Source organism: Thermobia domestica, chromosome 17 (genome assembly GCF_964235325.1).
Source record: "Thermobia domestica chromosome 17, izTheDome1.hap1.1, whole genome shotgun sequence".
Lineage (NCBI taxonomy): Eukaryota > Metazoa > Arthropoda > Insecta > Zygentoma > Lepismatidae > Thermobia > Thermobia domestica.
In genome coordinates, this window is record NC_137470.1 from 109,828,204 (window position 1) to 109,849,381 (window position 21,178).

Sequence of the window (21,178 nt, forward strand, 5' to 3'; positions counted from 1 at the left end):
GTCCGTGTCGTGTACCTGAATTGAAAAATTCGGGAAAAACCCGGAATATATTTTTTTTTAAGAATGGTATAAACATTAGGGAAGTCTGCTCCATCATATCCCATAGTTGCGACATGGTGCTGTGATTTCTTTCAGCTGTGGCAGACAGTCATACAAAAGTGCCTATGAAAGTGTTTCACAACCGACGAAAATATTGAGAAGATTCCTGACATAGTAATGGCAGAGAGACCACTCACCATCAGATATTTAGCAGAGTACAGACTTGTCAACTGTTATCTTGATAACATCTTAACCAATCATTTGCATATGAAGAAAGTTTCCTAATGATGGGTCTCGCGAAGCCTGAACCTTAATCGGAAGAGAAGCAGAGTGACATGCCCAAGGGAACTTTTGGATATATATTGCGCAAATCTAGAGAATTTATTTGCCAGATCTGTGAAGGTGTGCGAAACATGGGTTCACTACTTTGACTCCGAATTCAAACAAAGCTTGATACAATTGAATCACACCAACTCCCCAATACCGAAGAAATTTCGTATACAAGGTCAGCCAGGAAGGTTACGGTAACTGTATTTTGGGATGCGAAAGACATACTGCTGTTGGATTATCTGGAACATTAAACCACAATTAAAGGCTAGTGTTACGCGGACCTTATTCCAAAATTGCGTGGACCTTATGCATCAGTACAATGGTCCCGTCCACAAGTCCGGTGCTGTCTTGATTCCAATTCATACAGTTGGATTTGAATTGGTGGTCTAACCTAGCCACAAGTGACTAGCAATTGTTTCAACATTTTAAGCAGCATCTCTCCTTGGGTAGCTTTTTCGGGATGGCAATGCCGTCATGGATGCTGTGAATGCATGACTTCAAGACCAAGAAAGTAACTTCAAACAGTGTAGGGGAAACTGTTGTACCTTGAGCATAGTGTACCTTGGAACACTCGCATGTTTCTGACTTGCTATACTATCTTGTGCTGATTCAATGAACTATATGATGCTTTGACATTGTCAGACAGTCCCAACATGTCTTTCGTTGTGCTCAGAAGCATATGTGATTTATGAATGTGAAATTGTTTTTTTCAGGGGTAAAACGAACTATTTAGAAATTGAAATATTGTTTTTTAGTGCCATTACTGTTTGTTGTTTGTTTAATCTGTAATAATATATTAGTTCAGGGGGGATTAGGTGTGCATTTTCGTGACTTGTTTTTCTACGCTGAATGTAGCGTTATCATTATTGCGGCATTTTTGTATTTGTCTACAGCCTCTTTTACCATGAAACAGAAACACATCTTGTACCTTGGAACATGTTCCAAGGTACATGAACTCGTTGTCAAGTGTATTTTTGAACATTCTTTTATTATCGTTGCAGGAATCGAAATGCCAAGAGGCAAGATAGGAAAGAAAAGGCTTGCAATTAACCCAAATTCAATCAAGAACACAATTAAAGCAGTCATTTCCCAGCCTGGAAGCGTATTTCCATTCGTGAAGTTTGCAAAGTTTACCAAGTGTCTTTAGCTATTTTATCCCGACATCTGAAATATTTTAGACAGTCAGAGGAAGAAACATTTGAGTATAGTGTGAAATGTGAGGACGGAGAGGATAGATTAACTACATACATAACAAATGTGGCCAATGGCCACATCGATAACCATGAAACGTACTTATCTCTCGAGGCTGTTGAGATGACTGCTGAAGCTAAGGTTGTCATACTGACTCCCCATTCGCATACTTCAGGACTACAACCACCGGATGTGGCTGTTTACGGTCCTTTTAAATGTTTTTTATAACCAAACTGTGGAAGAATGTTTACATAATAATCCGGGGAAACATTTTGATATTTATGCTGTGGCCGAAGTGTTGGGAATTATTTATTCGCGCGTGCCTTCAGCATATCAAATATCACCAGTGGTTTTCGTTGTTCAGGGATTTGTCCTATAGATACGATCATTTTCTTGGAGTTAGACTTTTTACCAGCTTCACTAAGAGACCATCGGCCGGATTGTCATCTAAATGATATATGTGAAAAGGACGACACTCTGTTGCATGAACGAAACGCAACAATTGTGCAACTCTTGCAAGTTTTGCTTTCTACATCAGTCTTTAAAGAGGAAGTACATTCAAACCAGAAAGCACAAACTCCGTAAAGTACAAAATGTTGAAGAAAGACTCTCACAGGTAGAAGTAGAGTATTAAGAAACACACTTGCAAAGCAAGAATTGAAAGATAAGAAAGAGCACAGAGCCACACAGAAAGGAAATAAGAAGCAAGAACAGCAAAGAAAAGGAAAGAACAAATCCAATAGAAAAATTAGTTTCGAAACATCTGATAAAGAATGAACATAAGCCTGTATGAAAATTATGATAGTGATGTTATGCTTGCAGAGCTGATGAACACAGAAATTGAATTAGACGAAAGCATTGAAGTCATAATGTCAATCCGGATGACTATGTGTTGGTGCAGTTTAAGAAAAAACGAAGCATTGAATTTTATGCAGGAAAGATTTGTTCAGTTGAATCTAATTACAACGAATTTAAAATCAAGTTATTTAATCATATTTCATTTACTGCAAATAAATTTTATGAAGAGTTTGCAGGACAGTCTGAAGTGAATGCATCTGATATAGTGGAACTGCTACCACCCGTTCGGCCAATAGGCTCCAGTAGAATGTCTGAACAATTCTGGTTTCAAGTCGATTTGGTTCGTATAATTGAGCAACATTGAGGTACATAAGTACGCAGGCCGAGACCGTTTCCACGAATAAGTCAATATTTCCTAATTTAGTAATTCCTTATGTTATCTTCTGATAGGCCTGTCTACTTCGTGTAAAGAATTAGAAAATAGCATGCTCAACATATGATCAATTTTGTAACTGTTTTAGAGCCTTTATTCTTTGTTTTTTTTTCTTAAGGATTTTAAGAATAGACTAACAAATAGAATATTGTTATAGTGTCCTTTTCATACTTTAGTTATTGCTAAGCTTACGACTTTTTCAATAAATAAATAAGGTTAACCTTCCGATTAATATTAGGTTCAATATGAAGGTAAAAGCCTGATTAGAGTATGTATTAAAATTTCCATTCTTTTCTTTCATACGCTTCTGTATATCAAAAACAACAAATCTGGATATACAAAATAAATCTTAGAATAATTATTTGTGACTTTATTTCTGTGAATTACCATATTAGAAATATATGTTTCAAGGTACATGAGGCTGTGTTCCAAGGTACATGAGCATTTGTACCATGGAACACTTTCTTGGGAATTTTTGAAAGCTTAAAAACATAACGAAGAACGGAAATAAAAACTTAAATAATGACACAATTTCATTCAGAAAACATCCAAGTTTAAATGCGCTGCAATAGAATTGCAGAAATAACTGTTGGTAAGATTATATCTTGGAAAACGCAAAAAGTGTTCCATGGTACAACAGTTTCCCCTATAGAAGCTTTGGAGAGGCGATAGATAAAGTGCATTGCAATGACAGGGAACTAGGCGAAAAAGAAAACATATGCTATGCTCGTTATACTCTGTTTTCTTGGTTAGTATTAGAACGCACTGAACATCCCTCGTACCTTCGTGTGCAGAGGTTGATGGTAGAAAGAACACCAAAATTCACGTTTGTCAGTCCATGTGCGTGAGCGTGGCAGGGAGAAAGATTGTTCTGATCTATCAGCTTAGGTGGAATGAATTGTAGATAGTATTCATTAGGCAATAGGAAAGAATAATGCGGTAATACTACACAGCGACAACTTTGAACATTTCACGAAATAGCGTGCAAGTATTGACATTCTGGTTCTGAAATAAATGATTAATTAAATTAATATCTTATTGCGAAAAAAATATGATTGTTTTTTTTAATTCCTTATTCGCGATGGTAAGGGCATTGCCTAGGCAGAATGTACTAAGATTCAAAAAGAAGATACGTATAAATGACACTATTTTAATAAGTATAATAAAAAGATTGAACTAACCTCACAACACACATTACTAAGTGTTCCAAAATAATATTCTTTTCAATGAATTGACTTTTCCACACTCTCACCATTGAGATTGCTTTATACTCTTTAATTTGCAATCTTAACGTGAATTTGAACGTTTGTTATCATCATGGGAAGCAAATATTATTCATAATGCAACTTGAACTGTTTTGTTACATTCGTAACACGAGATACGTATCCATCCCCTTGCATGAGCACGGCATGGAACAGACCATATATAATAGTATTTGTATCAGCTGTTATTATAACAAGTCAATTTTTCTGATACCTAGCGGATGAAATCAGAATTAACATTTCGAGGGTTAGGATTCCAAATTGAATTTAGCCCATATATTTGGTCTAGGAATTAATTCGTGCGGTTGGTACGCACACATTGAAGCTGTAGTACAAACACAAAATACATAAATACCTTAAGAAAAATATTGTCCATCGCTAGCCACCACTTTCGCCCATCTGTCAGGCAATGTACGGATTCCGTGGCGAAAGAAGTCCTCATCCTTGGAAGCGATCCAGTCAGAGACCCATGTTTCGATATCTTCTGAAGAAGTAAACCGCTGTCCAATCAAATCGTTGTTCATGCAATCGAACAAGTAGTAGTCCGAAGGAGCAACGTCTGGTGAATACGGCGGGTGGGGTAAAACTTCCCATCCGACATTTTCTAAATAGGTTTTGACCGGTTTTGCGACATGTGGGCGAGCGTTATCATGTTGAACAATAAGTTTATCATGTCTGTTCTCCCATTCTGGTCGTGTTCTGGCCAGAGCTTGCTTCAAACGCATTAATTGTCGTCGATAACGTTCTCCATTCATAGTTTCACCCGGTTGCAGCAGCTCATAGTACACCACACCTTTCATATCCCACCATATGCACAGCATAACCTTTGCACAGTGAATATCTCGTTTTGGTTGTGATGGACCTGGTTCACCTGGTTTCACCCAGGCCTTTTTTCGTTTAGGGTTCTCGTAATGGATCCACTTCTCATCACCCGTAATAATTCGATGCGGGGTGTCCTGCTGCTCTGTCGTTGAAGCAGCAATTCGCAAATGGTTTTTCGTCTTTCAACGTCTCTGTCTTTCAATTCATGTGGAACCCAATGTGACATCTTTTGAATCATTCCCATGGCTTTCAAGCGTTTGGAGACTGTTGTTTGATCAACGCCTAATACTGCTGCAAGTTGTTCCTGCGTTTGACACGAATCCTGCTCGAGCAATGCTGTCAATTCTTCGTCTTGAATTTTTTTTGGCTGTCCAGCTCGCTCTTGGTCTGCCAAGCCGAAATCACCACTTCTAAACCGTGCAAACCACTTCTGACACGTTCGCTCAGCTAGAGCATGGTCACCATACACTTCCACCAAAATACGATGACTTTCAGTCGCACTTTTCTGCATGTTAAAGTAATGCAGCAGGACACCCCGCAAAAACACTTTATCAGGCACAAATTGCGCCATGTTCACTTAACTACAAACTGGTGTTGTTGACGCTTTAATCCACTGCCCTATACTACGAACGATACGCGATGACAGGGGTTTGCAACACATGTGTGGATACAAGGAACTGTGGGACGCTCCGTTCGTTGCGCCATCTCTTGTCCACCCGCACGAATTAATTCCTAGACCAAATAGGTAGGAAGAATTGAAAACGGACACATCTGTGTTTGCTCGGTATATCTCGTGTTGACTATGAGCCATGTACTTAGATATGTGTAACTGTACTGCACCACTGTGGGGCCGCGGTGGCTCAGTGGTAGAGCGTTCACCTCTGGTGCTTGGGGTCCCGGGTTCGATCCCAGCCCCCGCCAAGTGAACTTTGTGGTGGACAAACACCGCGCTCGTGGGTTTTCTCGGGGTTCTCCCGTTTCCTCCCACTTTCTTCATTCCGCCATTTCATTCATTACTCATCACCACCGTCTCCTTTAGCCTAACCGGCATAAACGTGGGACGTAAAACTCAAAGATTTCATTTCATTTTTTTGTACTGCACCATGTTGCATGATATTGCTCTGAATGTACATTTTTCTCCTGTACTATTCATTTTCGGTTATTGATTTGTACCAAGAAATACTAATGAACGTTGAATTAATGAGAAGATATAAATTATTGGACTTCCAAACTATGCTGTACATATATGTCGATGTCTAATAGAATGTTTTACTCCATCCGTCCGTCCGTCTGTTTACAGGTATCAGAGCTAAAATGGTAAGAGATATCGAGATGCAGTTTACTGCAAACGATTCTTTGTCCCAATAATAGATTTAATCTTCTTTTTTAACCCTCTATTCAAATCAGAAGTAGTTTAAAACTTCAAATTAGCCATTTCCGGTTTCAACACTTATCGCCATAGAACAAAAATGGTAATAGATAGCGCCAAAGCTGTTTTATGTAATCGATTCAGTGTCTCAAGAGAGCATTTCGTCACAACACGCAACATTACATCAAAACCGAAAGTGGTTGAAATTTACTTCTACTTCCGATTTCAGTACTGATTTCCATAGCGCAAAAACGGTAGGAGGTATCAAAATGCAGTATTTTGCAATCGATTTAGCTTCCCAAGAGTAAGTTCTAATTAACGATTTCCGGTTTCGACCTTTATCGTCATAGAACAATAACAGTAAGACATAGCGAGTAATGGCTTTTTGATGTTTATTTCAGTATCCGAAGAACAGGTTTATCTTTGATCTTATTGACCCATTGCAACCAGTCTTATGTACTACTTGAAGCTTGAGTATTGAATTCCCATAGTTTACAAATGTACTGTTGTATCATACTGCGAAACAAACTTCACTTATCTAATAATTTCAAGAAATGCTAGAACTGATATTGCTGTTAGTCCTTCTGGCAGTATTTTTTTTAATTTACTGTATATTATTCTACTCTATCAGAATTATTTATGTTAAGTAGGTGTGAGTTTGATTTGTACTCTAATATTTTCATTGTTATATAAAGAGTTAAAGAGTTTTCAACTTTAAACTTATACCTCTTTCATTAATTGAACTTTGCATTTCTCATTTACCTTTCGCTGTATTAATTCTATAAAAGTTAGAAGTGTAGCAGTAACTAAATACCATGTCTCTACTTCTTATTCCTATCTTATAGTAGGTAGAGTGCTTAAACGTGAGGGGGACCTTTGAGTCTCCGGTCCCATAGCCGTCCATGCATACCCCTTCCAAACTTATGTAGTAGAGATTACAGTTTCCACAGAGAGACAGACATTAAAATATAGCATATTAAAATTTTGTGACTCACAAGTGTGCATAGGAAATGCTTTTCTATTCACTCTAAAGTCGAAATATGAGTCTAAGGTCTAATTAAGCTTTACACAAAACGCTTTTCTGAATACTTGCCCAGGGGGCACGATACTCAATGACAGAACCTTATCTCTGGTGCATGGGGTCCTGGTTTCTATCCCCGGAAAGAGGAAGTTTGTGGTGAATAACATTGTGTTCCTGTGTTTTCCGGGGTACTCCCGTTTCCACCCACATTTTCATTTCACCAGTTATTTCATCATCATTCACTTGCTTTAATCACTTATCTCCGCTAGCCTAAAGGAAATAATCATGGGATGTTAAACTGAAAACATATTTTGGATGGTGCAGATTATGATCCGCTGTGATGAAGAAATTACATAATATTTTTAAGCTTTTATTGTTTAGAAAGAAAACCTATAGTACGTAAAACCTAATGTTTATATTTTCTAAATATGAATGATGCTAATATTTATATACAATTAGCATGAAGAGTTGTTGGATTCTGATTTTTGTGAATGAATGCAGCAAATTGTTTATATGAAGTACTTACAACAAAACAAGAAAGAAAATAATTAATGTATAATGCTTTTCTATCACAGTTAAGGCCTGTTCTTTGCACGAGATCTTGAGCAAGAATTGTGTCTTCAACGATAACCCAATGGTTCTTTTGACTTCCAATAAAGCGTTGTATATCGATTTTCTTCACATAGTGAATGTGGTCTCATAGTAAAAGAAAAAAGACCGTAGCCAATTACAGTTCGCCTTTTCTGTTTGAAGAGATTTCTTTTCTTCTTTTCTGTCATCTGGTGTATTCTCTTAGAAGCCCAATAAATGAGTCCACAGGCGACAGCGCTCCCGCATCAAGAGATGTACCCTATTTTGTGTTTGAGCCTTTTATGACCTATTTCTTAAAGATCTTAACTTTCTCAAATTACGATCAAAGAAAAAAAATAACAATATAACATTGCACATGACGTGAACGAGTTTGGTGTGTCACCGCGCAAAGAACGTGAAAATTGAATTTTGAATTTTCGCATTTCCCGTCATAATTAATTACCAACCCAAAAACTTTAGTAACTTGAATGAATATTTAAAAATAGAAAATATTTAAGTTTTCGAATTTTGTCGAGTAGGACATGTCATTTAAATTTAGTTTTATCTTAGAATTGTATTCCACGGGAATATTAGTATTTTGCTCCGTAAACATTATACTAACTCGATAATGTGAACAGTACTGTGGGTAGTTTATCAAGCAAGGATCAAGGTAGTTTATCCATACTTAAACCCATAGGAATACAGGGACAACCGATTATTGAGTGTGGATATTTTGAAATCAACCAGATGGACCAATGAACTCGATTCCTTCTGCATTTTGGCTAAAACTAATGGTAGTGCATGAACTAGCTTTGATATCTCGAGCCTCCTAGACAGATACGCGGGGAAATAGAGCAAATATATAAATTAAATTTTTGGTAAATCATAGTCATTAAAAATACGTAATAGTGCAAATTAAATTAGGGTTGCCAACCGTCCCTTTACGTTACCGGACAGTTTGATTTTTGACCTACTAGTCCGGTGTCCGGTCCGACCTTGAAACAGAACGTTAAATGTCTGGTAATTTTTCTTATACTATTCTCTGTTCTATTCAGATTATTTTGGAGTGACGAAAGTAATCGTTTGTCGATGGACATGGTTAAAACATAGCTTATAACTTGTTTTGATATCGACCTGTCGTGCGCGGATTTTGGTGAAGAGTTGAAGGCAGGAAGATTTACTGCACTTACCAAAATTGCTAAAGTTCAACAAAAGCACATTTCCAAGAGCGCAGCTACCACCAGGAGGTCCGTATTTGTATACTGTGCTCTAAATAATTTGCTGCCCTCCCCCAACACAATATTTTTCGCCCCCGAAGACAATATTAGAGTTTAATTCACGGTTTTTGAGGTCGCTCAGATGAATAGTGACAGTTTTAATCCAATTCAACTTCAAGATTATGATCTACTTCCCAGGAAGGGGGAGAGATTATAAAAGTAATTGAAAATGACAGATATTAGCGTATAATTTATAGTTTTCGAGGTCAAGTTTAACGGTATCAATTTTCATGATGTTCAAGTTCATCCTCACCTTTCGAGGTGGGAAAGGATGACTTTTTGAAAATAACCAGATAAGCTAGCTAATTAGTAACTACTGTACTTAGAGGGAATTAAACACATGAACATAATTATTGGGCCTTATGCAGAGTCGTTTTGATGTACGATTTGCGTCATACTAAAGACATGACTACTGCAGGAAACATATGTTAGTCGAACTATTTAGTATGGCACTAATCACGCGTCAAAATGATTCTGCATAAGGCACATTTTCTCGCGCTTGCTCGAGATTGTGTGGGTTGCTAGTTTAAAATATTACTTTGTTGTGAATCTTTTAAAACATCCGAAATTTTGCCGCCCCCTAAATTCTGCCGCCCTGTGCTCGAGCACAAAATAGCACTTACCTAAATACAGGCCTGACCACCAGAGCCATAGCTATGGGGGGTGAGACTAGCGGGGCCATGGCCCCGGTCACTGATAGCAACAGGTCACCTAACGAGTAAGCAGAAACAAAAATGTTTTTGAAAAGAGTAAACGACGCGGCTTTATTAAATCAATATTGTTGTCGCATTACAAAGAAACATATTTCGTAAAAATTTTCTTGCTCGCTCCGCTAGCACCCAAACATTTAAATAAAAGTCACGAAAAGTTTTCACTTACTATTCTTAGAAAGTTACATATGATTCTTTAATGACGATGTGATATACAAGTGTCCGAGTAATGACTTAGAGTGTATGCAGCGGCAGGCAATTAAAAACACGTCAAAGTCTGAAATATGTATTATGTGTTTTGATGGTGATGAGTTTGGTTAGTTAATCCCAATCGGATAAAATCACGACAGTGAAAATGAAGGTATGCAAATGAGAGGGCTGAAGAGACATACACAAGCTGCCGTTTGCGCGAGAATATTAAAAATTAAGGTAAACAAAGGGAATGATACTTTCGAACTTGAAGCACTTGTAGAATTGGGACTTAAGGGGTCAGAACTTAACCCAACGAATTTTGTATTTTTCAAAGACTGATCACTACCAGTGATTGCTTTTTTTACTTTGATATATGAAATGCTTCCAATCTGAAGGAATTTATTGGGGGTCATTTCTCTATCAACTACTTGTCTCGTCAGTATATCTATACTTCTTTCCGTGTGCGTATGTATGTGTAATCGTATTTAGTTGTGTGATGCTTTTATCTATCTACATACATACAAAATATATACAGACATTATATATATATATATATATATATATATATATATATATATATATATATATATATATATGTGTGTGTGTGTGTGTGTGTGTGTGTGTGTGTGTGTGTGTGTGTGTTAATGTAATTTAATATGCTAATTAATAATAAATAACCTTCAAAATTTTTATTCATTACGAAATTAAGTAATTATTGTAATTTAAAAAATATGTAGCTGCTAAACTATATTTTGGATAATACAAACAAATATATTCTTCAGCTCCATTGATCAATACAAAGTATTGACAAATTGACAAAGAAGGGTCCTTCTAAATTTCCGTTGCGTTTCACAAAATATTTTTACCGTAAAAGAATCGAAATTAAGATGCTATTTTGTGGTCGCATACAGAATAAAATTCCAAAATCTTACAATTTTCACTAGAAATTGATGCTATCACCCATTTCGAACACTTTAAAAGCACATACTCGTAGTTTCTTATGTACTGAAATTTTATTTCTTATCGATAGTATGAAATGTAAATACGGTAAATTTCCATAACTATTCCCAAGGGTACCTGCATATCAACCAAAGGTGATTTAGTCAAGTTTAACAAAAAGTGCAAAACTATCCTCTTGAAAACAACTCTTAGGATACATAATGACCGCTTTTGGCTGTTGCAATGCTGTCTTAAAAAAAAAAAAAAAACGGATAAAAATTCAGCGTAGCATGACAAAAGCTGCTTCTGGTATATGTTTTATAAAACGACAGAAGGAAAAGCTTGGTGAAATGAGTGTAGCGGACACCGAATTCTACTTTGACCGGGCGCCGAAATCTCTAGCTGCGGCTCTGGCTAGCACTGCTTCACTCTTCCAATTAAATAATGCATCCTGATCCAATGGAAGTATGTAGGCATCAGAGATGGAGTGGGTCAGTGGGTCGATGGGTCAGTGGGTCAAGTTTTCTGAGTGGGTCAGTGGGTCGTGGGTCAACGACAAGTGACCCACTGTGACCCACCACCTACCATGACCCACTGCGACCCACCACCCACCGTGACCCAGTGCGACCCACCGACTCAGTACGATCTACCGACCCTCTCTGCTCACTGCATTGTAGAGAGTATCTTCTGAAGACTGGTAAATTTATCTTCGTTTTACTTCCAAGACCTTCATTTCCCTTCCTTTTCCACTTGTTTCTGTCTACTTACCTGAGGTGAGTAAATCTAACCAAGTGAAAAAAGAACTTAAGGAGCTTTTGGGTATTGATATTTTTAATTGTAATAATAACAATAAGACTTATACTACTACTTGGCTTTCGAGATCTGTGAGTTTTTAGAGGAGCTAACTACTGGAAAAAATACATTTTTGAATCACTGTAATATATAAATTATTATATAAAAAACTAGCAGCGTTCACCCCGCTTCGCTGGGGTCACCCCGGAACGCAATAAACTTTGTTACTTAGATAATTTTTACTTTTTCGCTTTCAAGTGATATGATAAAAACCATAGAAGATTGGAGTAAATGTTAACATTATATCGCCTGTCATTTATGTTAACCCGCCGAGTGACACGGTCATGTGGGTTGCATATAAATACGGTTAGATTTAGCTATGATGAGCTAACAAAGGATTTGTACGTTATGGACACTTGAATGGTCAATTATCTCAAGACACTGGTAATTGAAAATTAAAGTGATATGATAAAAACCATCTAGGGTCCAAATCTTAATAACCCCCCAAAAATGAAAGAAATTGGTTCAGCCGTATTAGCGTGATGAGCTAACAAAGGATTTGTACGTTCTCTTTTATATATATAGATTGAATGTAACTACGTGTGCCTGATCATCACGGCCGAATTGCAAAGTTAAATGAAATTACTTTTGGTATGTAGTTAGGCCTTAATCCAAATTGGGATGTTGTATTGCTTTCATTATAATAGCTACATATCCTAAGGAGGGTGAGGATCCGAATTTTTGCGGAAAAAAACAATTTAGTATCTCGCAAGCCGTTATACTTACTGAGCTGAAATTCAGTGTATTAACTCTTTATTGAAAATAAACAAAATGTGTGCTAGCATATTTTTAATTCTCCTTTATGGAAGGGGTCACTTTCTATATATGGAAAATTGGTATTGAGTTGGTTTGTAAAAATGGTCGAAAACGATCGAGGTTATTTAAGAAAAAAAAATCAGAAACAAAAAATTACAGTGCTTGACTTCGTATATCCATTGCTTTCTACTATAATAATTGCTGAAGCTTATGTTTATTATACGGAGCGCTTACAGCACAGGGCAATCAACCCAAAAACTTGTGACTAAAATAGGCATAAAATTTGTACTGTAAGCTTAATTACACGGAAATTTTAAGTTTGGATTGTACGCATAATTATATGGAAAATTTTACACTTTTTTCCCTTTACGTTGGTCTACTTACCTTGATTTGGAACTTTCAAATTTCATCCTTTTATCCACTGAAAAGTATTGATAATTCAACAAGGAAATAATTATACTATGATAATTTAAATTCATCGTAATTTGGCACATGGCAAACAGCAGTGTGGTAATTGAAGGGGAAGAAGGAGGGAAATTCTCATTCCCCTCTGAACACTTTCCATGAACCTCGTTCCCTTTCGCTTTCTAGACGGAGGAGGGAACTTGGTAATGGTATCAAACCTTCATGTGTAATTACAAAAAAATAAATTTATAAACAAATAAGAAATCTTCAGTTTATCAGGCTTTAATTGATAATTTATTCACAAGATTCTCTTTCGAAGGCGTGGTAGATGAAGTTTCTGTTCTCGACATTGCCAACTGACATGGTCGATATGGAAAAGATGTTGTATGATGATAGAGAGATGATACTTCTTGCTGAGTATTTCAAAACTGACCAAGGAAAATCGTTATCAGACTTAAGTCTAACAAGCAGACTGTCGATGAGGAGTTGCAGAAATCGGGTAGAAGTATTATCAATTTCCACGACAGAGTGCGAACGGGGACTTCCCCTTATGAATTTACAGATGACTGATATTAGAAATAGACTAAGTGCTCAAACATTGTCTAACTTGTTGTTCATCAATGTTAATGGCCCACCGCTAGACAAGCTCAAAGTAGACGAGCTATTTATTTCTTGGCTGAAGGATGGACATCATTCCGCTGCGGATGATTTACCACGAAAATGTTACCAACAGGAAATTAACCCGATTTCAGATTTGTTTTAAAGTGGAAAATTACGAGCTATAGAAAATGTATAGGCCTACTTGTATTACCAATGCCTTATTTGTGTTATTCAACTTTGTATCTATTTTTTAGTAAGTATCTTCTTTGCTTTAGGTAAACTACTTTGAATAAATATTCATAATAATTGCAATTATGCATATTTGTAACTTAAATTTAACGTGGTGTTTAGTGATTACACAAATTACAATTATGAGCATGCTTTATGGAGATGCTCTCACATAGGATACCCGAGCACCTTTATACCCTATGAAAAACTGATTTTTCAAGTCTTTTGTGAGAAAAATACTGTGAACTGAGAAACCATAACCTTTTCCATATTGTACAGGGGTATTTTCCTGCGAATAGAAGTTTCTTTTGGAATGCGTTGAGAAATTAACACTTGCAAGAATACTTTTTTAGTGCAAGTATATTTTACGCGTACACTAATTTCCCCTCACCTCGAACTGTTTCAATTTCCTCACTGACAAACACTTTACCATTTTATATCATAAAGATCAGATCCACCGTTATTCTGACAGAGCGGTGCTTGAGCGATTGACTAGAAATTCAAACTCCGATTAGTGACAATTTCAGTCATGTTTTATTACAAGTGTAAACTCTTTAGTCAGTTCAGAAGAGGCCGTGAATCGTGTTCAGAGTTGATGACGATGGATTTTGGTGAGTCAGAATAGGTCACAGTGAATGAGAGTGGTTCATGGTGGGTCGTGGGTCACCGTGGGTGGTGGGTCAAGTTTTCATTGACCAACGCCAACTCTGGTAGGCATTATAAAATATTGCTCCCAGCGAAGTCGGTAAAAACTAATTTTTTAGTATATTTTGTGCATGCAATAAGTATATTGCCAATTAAAGTATTTGCTTTTTTGTTTTAAATACGATGGTAGACTACAAAAGTTATATGTGCCGATTCAACCAAAACTGGAATTAGGAAGTTTAATAAATGCTTCAAAAGTAACTAAACTTATAAATATTAAATTCGAACTCCGAATCGCTGAATTTTATGTGAAGTAACCACTTTCAAGTTGTTCATATTTTTGACGAGCGATGATATCATAATCTTAAGAATATACGTACTCCAGGAAGGTGTCCGGTATTTCCATTACCAAAAGTTGGCACACATACATTACATTTACTATATTATTCAAAGGGTTAAACTTCAAAGTGAGGTTTTACAACAAATACAAAATCCAAAGATGAATTTTACAAGCCGTTAAACATTATGGGTTGGTTGATCTGGAGTTTCACGTTTGTTTTAGCACCGAAGGCTACTATAAACAGTTTACTCAAAATTAAACGTGGAATCTGAACCGCATGGGCTACCGCCAGGAATCGAACGTGTCTCTCCTACACCAAAGATATGTACGATAACCATATAAGCATAAGGAGGGACCGTCAAATATTAAGCGGAAACACTACAATAGTGAATGTATTTATTAAAGTTGACTCTAATTTCTCATAATTTTATGCTAGTTCTTGCTCCCGAGCTCTTTGCACATTGTACACTATAGGTTACAATCATGTTTAATTAAAAACTCTTTCTGTTTAACTATGTTCTATTTAGTTTGCCAATCAACGAAGATACTCACACACAAATATTAATGGTCAAATCTAGATATAGTTAAGGCTCTTTTCCCAATAATACGTCTAAACACACAAACATGTTTATGTTCAATACCATCACTATACATTTTGAAATTAGGAATTACGATTTCTCGGATTTCGGCATCTATGACCATGTTAGCCCGTCACGTATGAGTGGCAGCGTCCCTCGGTGACCCCACTGCCTGAGAATCGGGAGGAAGAAAGCGGCCAGGGATCTATGTGTTAGGTATCATCCCCGCATTTGCCTGGTGTATATGAGGAAAACCCAGGCAGACCTCACTCAGGATGACTGGCTGAGAGAAAAACTTCGACTGAGTGTCTCCATCGGGAATCGAACCCAGAACCACCCATTTTGAAATAATTAAATTGAAATAATACAATTTACCCTGCAATTAAATTGTCACAATATAGTCCTGTAGAAATATTTAAATATTAACTGAAATCTAATCTAAATATATTGCCCTTATATTGAGACACTGCTTTACCTATTTTGAAATAATTAAATTGAAAGAGTACAATTCAAGTTGGAATTAAATTTTCAGAATAGTTTTAAATCGGAAAATTGCTGGCACAGCAGCGACATCTGTTTGCGTCAGCAGGTAAGCAATAGCACAGATATTGGCATCTACTAGTATGACGTACTGAGACGTTCTCCGCTTATAAGTAGAATATAGACCTACAATTGTAAAAAGAATTGATACTTATCATTCTACGCTAGAATTACAAGACTAGTGTTTCTGCTTAACAATCCCCAAGAATTGCTCTTACATACTTGCAGGCGCGCATCACTAAAAAGGACTAAAAAGGAGTTAAAAATAAATAAAATCGGTTTATATCTTCCGGTCGCGTATTTCTTCTAAATTTGCCGAAATTTGGAAAAGAATTACATTTTTACAATAATTTGTAACATTTTTCAATTAGCCTCTTCCCGAATGCAATAACCCAAATTATTATGTAATAGAACCAGAGAAAATAATGTTTAAATATTTAAATCCGTCACAGTAGCGTAACTTAAAAATGTCGGGCCCTCCCGCAGGATTACTTTTGGGCCCTTCCCATGCACATTCACTTCCCATTGTGGCTTATAGTTTTTGGCAATTTCTTTCGCCCAACCCTGCGCCCCCCCCCCCACACACACACTGCAGGCCTTGCGGGCCTCTCAGTTACGCCACTGACCCGCCAACATCTTCCGGTTGCATATTGCCTTTAAAGTTAATGAGAGTTTGGAAAATAATTTACATGTCAAGGACAAAAAATATTAACAACTTACATATTTTTTTCGTTTGTTTTCTTTAATGAATACAAGCTTAAATGTTCAAAAAAATAGACCATCAATAAGATAAAAAATAACGTAGGAATGTGATTTTTTTCCAAATTTTGACAAACTTTAGAGGACATGCGCGACCGGAAGGTATAAACCAATTTTATTTCTTTTTTCTTTCTTTTTTTACTCCTTTTACACTCCCCATTCGCAACTTTTCCGCGGTATTACTTCAAAAAACACTTCATTTTTTTCAGCCCACCCTATTGTTTATATAACAAAGTGAAGTGTAAGATCAAACCTTTATGCTAAATCAATCACTTCTCTGCTAATCAACTTTAGTTTTATTAAGAAAGTGTATAACAATATACCTAATTACGAAGCTTTTTTTTGGGGGGGGGATCCAGATCCCGGTAAATCCCCAGGTGTGTCCCTGCATTAGGGTGTCCCTTATACGATACGCACACCCGCGAAATGTATTCTATATGACCGTAAACACGCATTATGAAATAGCAGCTCCCTACGAGAACGCTAACCCGTTCCGACTTGACGACAAGGTATGAAATTACGTTTCCACATTATAATATAATTTTGAATGTCCAACTGTGATAACGGAGAAACCAAAAGAAACAGAGAAACGAAACTTTGCACGAAGCAACTGGAGAAAGGAGGACACCTCTCCGTGTATTGACGAACATCACCGAATGGACAGTGTTGTCAACTCAAGACAGAGGTGTGTTTTTGTAAATAGAATGACCTAAATTGGATATCATCATTGCAAGCAATAACGAAAATAAAAACAAAATAGATGGTAGAGCAGATCAGTGTTGCTAACATTTCGAGAAATAACGTGAAACATGTGTTAAATGCAATCGTCGTTGGCGTATGCAGCATTGCCATCTTTTACAAACAACACTTCTAAACTTTAACTATATACCGAATGTCTCAGTATGTGACTTATTGATCTCACATAACCAAAGTATTGCTCCTCATGTTCTACCGCCTTACATTATAGGTTTTAAACGATACTGCAGTAGTGAACATTTCCGAGTTATTGTACCTTTTTCAAACTCAAATTTTCTCTTCTGTTAATGGCAACAGCGTTTAACGAATTCTTCTAGACTTGGAGTCAGCGCAAACAGTTCTTGTCAATATTTAATTTAAAGTGTACAAAACGTTAGTACCTCACTTCCTGTATGCACCAACGGTGTTTGTATTTAACACATGTTTCACGTTATTTTTCGAAAAGTTTGTAATACTGATATCCGTTTACCATCTCTTTTGTCCTTACTTCCATTGTTACTTCTAATGATAATATCCAATTTAGGCCATTCTATTTACAAAACACAACTTTGCCTTGAGTTAGCAACACTGTTCATCTAGTGATGTTCATCAATACACGGACAGGTGTCCTCTTTTCTCTAGTTGCTTCGTGAAAGTTTCATTTATCTGTCTTTTTGGTGTCTCCGTTATCACGGTTGGACATTCTGAATTATATAATAATGTGGAAACGGTCATTTCATACTTTTTCGTCAAGTTGGCACGGGTTAACGTTCTCGTAGGGAGCTGCTATTTCACTAATGAGTGTTTACGGTCACATAGAATACATTTAGTAGGGTGCGTATCGCAACACAAAATTACCCTAAATAAGGGACACCCTACCCTGCATACTCGAGTGTAACCTGCTTTTCTTAGGACTCATGAAAAGTAATTTTCTGTTTTAGAAATTCAAGCACTTCAAGTTTATTTTCAACATTTTTGTCCATCTAGTAGGTTCAATTTTCTTTGTTGTCTATGTAACGATGCCAAGTAATCAAAGAATCATGTATTTGAATCAGGGGCGCATTCACGGGGGTCCACTGAATCAGGACTCCTAAACTTCCTAACTCAACATATATTTGTACACTTTCTCAATAAAACTGTACTTGTTTCACTAAGAAATGATTGATATAGTATAAAAAATGATCTTACACTTCACCTGTACTCTTTCTCTTATAAAAAGAATCTAGTTCTATTTTTTCTGAAAATATAGGTGGAAATATTTTGCAATTACTTATTGCCTTTTCAGGTGGAGAATAATACTCATTCAATACTACATAGACGTAATTAGCTTGTACTATTGTACCCCCCTCCTCACAAAGATTGGACTCCTACCAGCAAAAATTTCTGGGTGAGCACCTGACTTGAATTAGGCCAATTATTAAATTTGGTAAGCGTGAAAATCAAGCATCTGACAGGACGAATTTGCTTAATTATTTGTGTATTGCATTCAACTGACATCTATAATAAACCAACACGACAAGTACAATAGTAATTGCTTTCCTAATGTCTGATCCACATTTCTGCAGACTTCTTCCTAACATCTCACTGGTGTGTAACGTAAATTACACTTTAACAATTGTGTAGGACCCATACTAGTTCCGATTACCAAAAATGTGCCTCCCCTAAATAGAAGCTTCAGTTTTGGAAACTTTTAACACCTTTTAAAAAGATTATGTTCGAAATATCAGCTCATGCAAACTGTTTTCAATCGCTCTCTATTTGCTTGCGTTCATACTTACTTTATTCTTTCTTTAATTGAAGTCAACAACTGAATGTAAGAAGTAAATTTCAAGTATGTAAATAAACCACAGTTATATTTGATTGTTATTAAATTATTGGAGCAATTACAATATCACTTTTTTGTAGTTTTCAGTTCATATCGTAAAAATTAAGATATGCAAAAGTCCAACGAGATCCCACTGTCAAACAATATCCCTGCCTTTTATAATTGTTCCTTATTTATGAAAATAGTAGCTGGCACCACCTGCTCCATTTTGTTTTATTCACATTTCCCTTCAGTGATGCATCAATTCGTTTCTCACTTTCCTTTTGGTCAATGTAAAATGCATAATAATACAAGGACTGCTGCAAAAATTTATGTAAACTAGTACTTAAAGTGGTGCTAGTGTTCCGATGTTTTAAAATTCGGATTAAAATATCTTTCTATGTTTCCAACGATTCTTTCGGGCGATTCTTTGGATACTAGGCTTAGAAAATATGATTACATTTTGATCATGTCTACATAACTGCATACCGTGAGAAGTATGTCGATACAAGAGATTGTGTTGGAAATATCTGCCACTACTGTTCAGAAATCGCTGAACGTGACGCTTCATGTTCGCGAAAATGGCCTTTTATCTGTAACTTGTTCATCAAATTTGCAATAATCTCTTTGTTGGTGCTTTTCTACCACAGTGCTTCCCTAAATTGTGTCCTGACATTATTTAAAGAAACCTATCACCCAGGAGTTACGGAAGATAATTATACATTCCCATGTTATGTATCTAATTCTTCGTTACTACCTTGCAACATAATGAAAAGGCTGTGTAGACACAGCAATACTGAGATGCTGTCAGACGTCATTCGTTATCTCAATGATACCAAGATTTCTCATTTCCCAATTTTCCATGTTTCTATGACGCAAAATCGTAGTTATACGTTCATACCTTGCTGAACTTGCCTTTTATTGTTTTTTTTTTTTTTTAGATTTTAGTTTAGCGTCCCTTTCAGCAGCGAGGCTATATGAGAATACTTTTATTGGGTCTAGAACGAAAGACTCGCCCTGTATATAAAAATTATAACTATAATGTACTTAGGTACATTTTAAAGGATACATATGTAACATTTGCACTAGAGTTGTCCTGTCAGGGAGGAGAGGAAACACTAGAATTTATCGAACGTTACAAGATAGTATTCGTGTAGTAAGCGCGAACTCCCTCGTGGCTAAGCGGTTAGCGTACGCGCCTTTGGCGTGGGAGACCCGGGTTCGATTCCCGGCGGGAGCTCATGTGGTTCGGATTCCACGTTAATCAGTAGGTCCACGTCTCATATAGCCTCGCTGCTCAACGGGACGCTAAACTAAAATCAACTCAACTCGTGTAGTAAGCGCGAGAATGTTTTCTCATTGCCCTTATACTAGTACAAGTGCGACGCTGATTCCGGGCTTGATATGTTGAAAGAAGATAGAAACATCCTCAAGAGTAGTGGCGTATTTATGGGGGCTATTGGGGTCAAGCCCTCCAACTGCCCCGAAATAAATTTGTTAGTTTTCGCATTACACGTATAACAATAATCCTTCTTACCATTTCTAAGAATTTCATTGACTTTCCATTTTCGTATGTTCTTTGTTCAGATATGACACTGTATTTGTCAAATTTTATTCCATGTAAGAATTTTTTCTTTCTTTCTTTCGTCCATTCTACTCTTCGGTATATTTTTCTTAGTTGTTTCTTTCGTTTCGTTTTTTCGTTTCGTTTGTTAGTTGTGATTCAAGTCGGCCGTCGTCAGTAACACCAAAACTAAGAGGAGCTGATAAGCAAAACTGGTGATTCACACCAACTTGCAAGGATGTCAACATAAAGGGACTTTAGTTATTATAGCAAAGGCATATTTACATCGTTTAGTTATAGACAATGTTAAATGTTAGAATTAAAGAAATTCAAGAGGAGGGAATAAGTATCCGGGAAATTCGGTAGGCCAAGAGGATGCTTCTGTTTTATTCTATGAATAGAATAAAAGGTTAGATTCA

General features: G+C 36.6%; 1 protein-coding gene across 1 annotated transcript in view; it reads right to left on the reverse strand.

Moving 5' to 3' along the window:
* Positions 1 to 21,178, reverse strand: part of LOC145674282 (uncharacterized) — a gene marked incomplete in the record, with an annotated part of 853,005 nt that overhangs the window by 307,204 nt on the left and 524,623 nt on the right.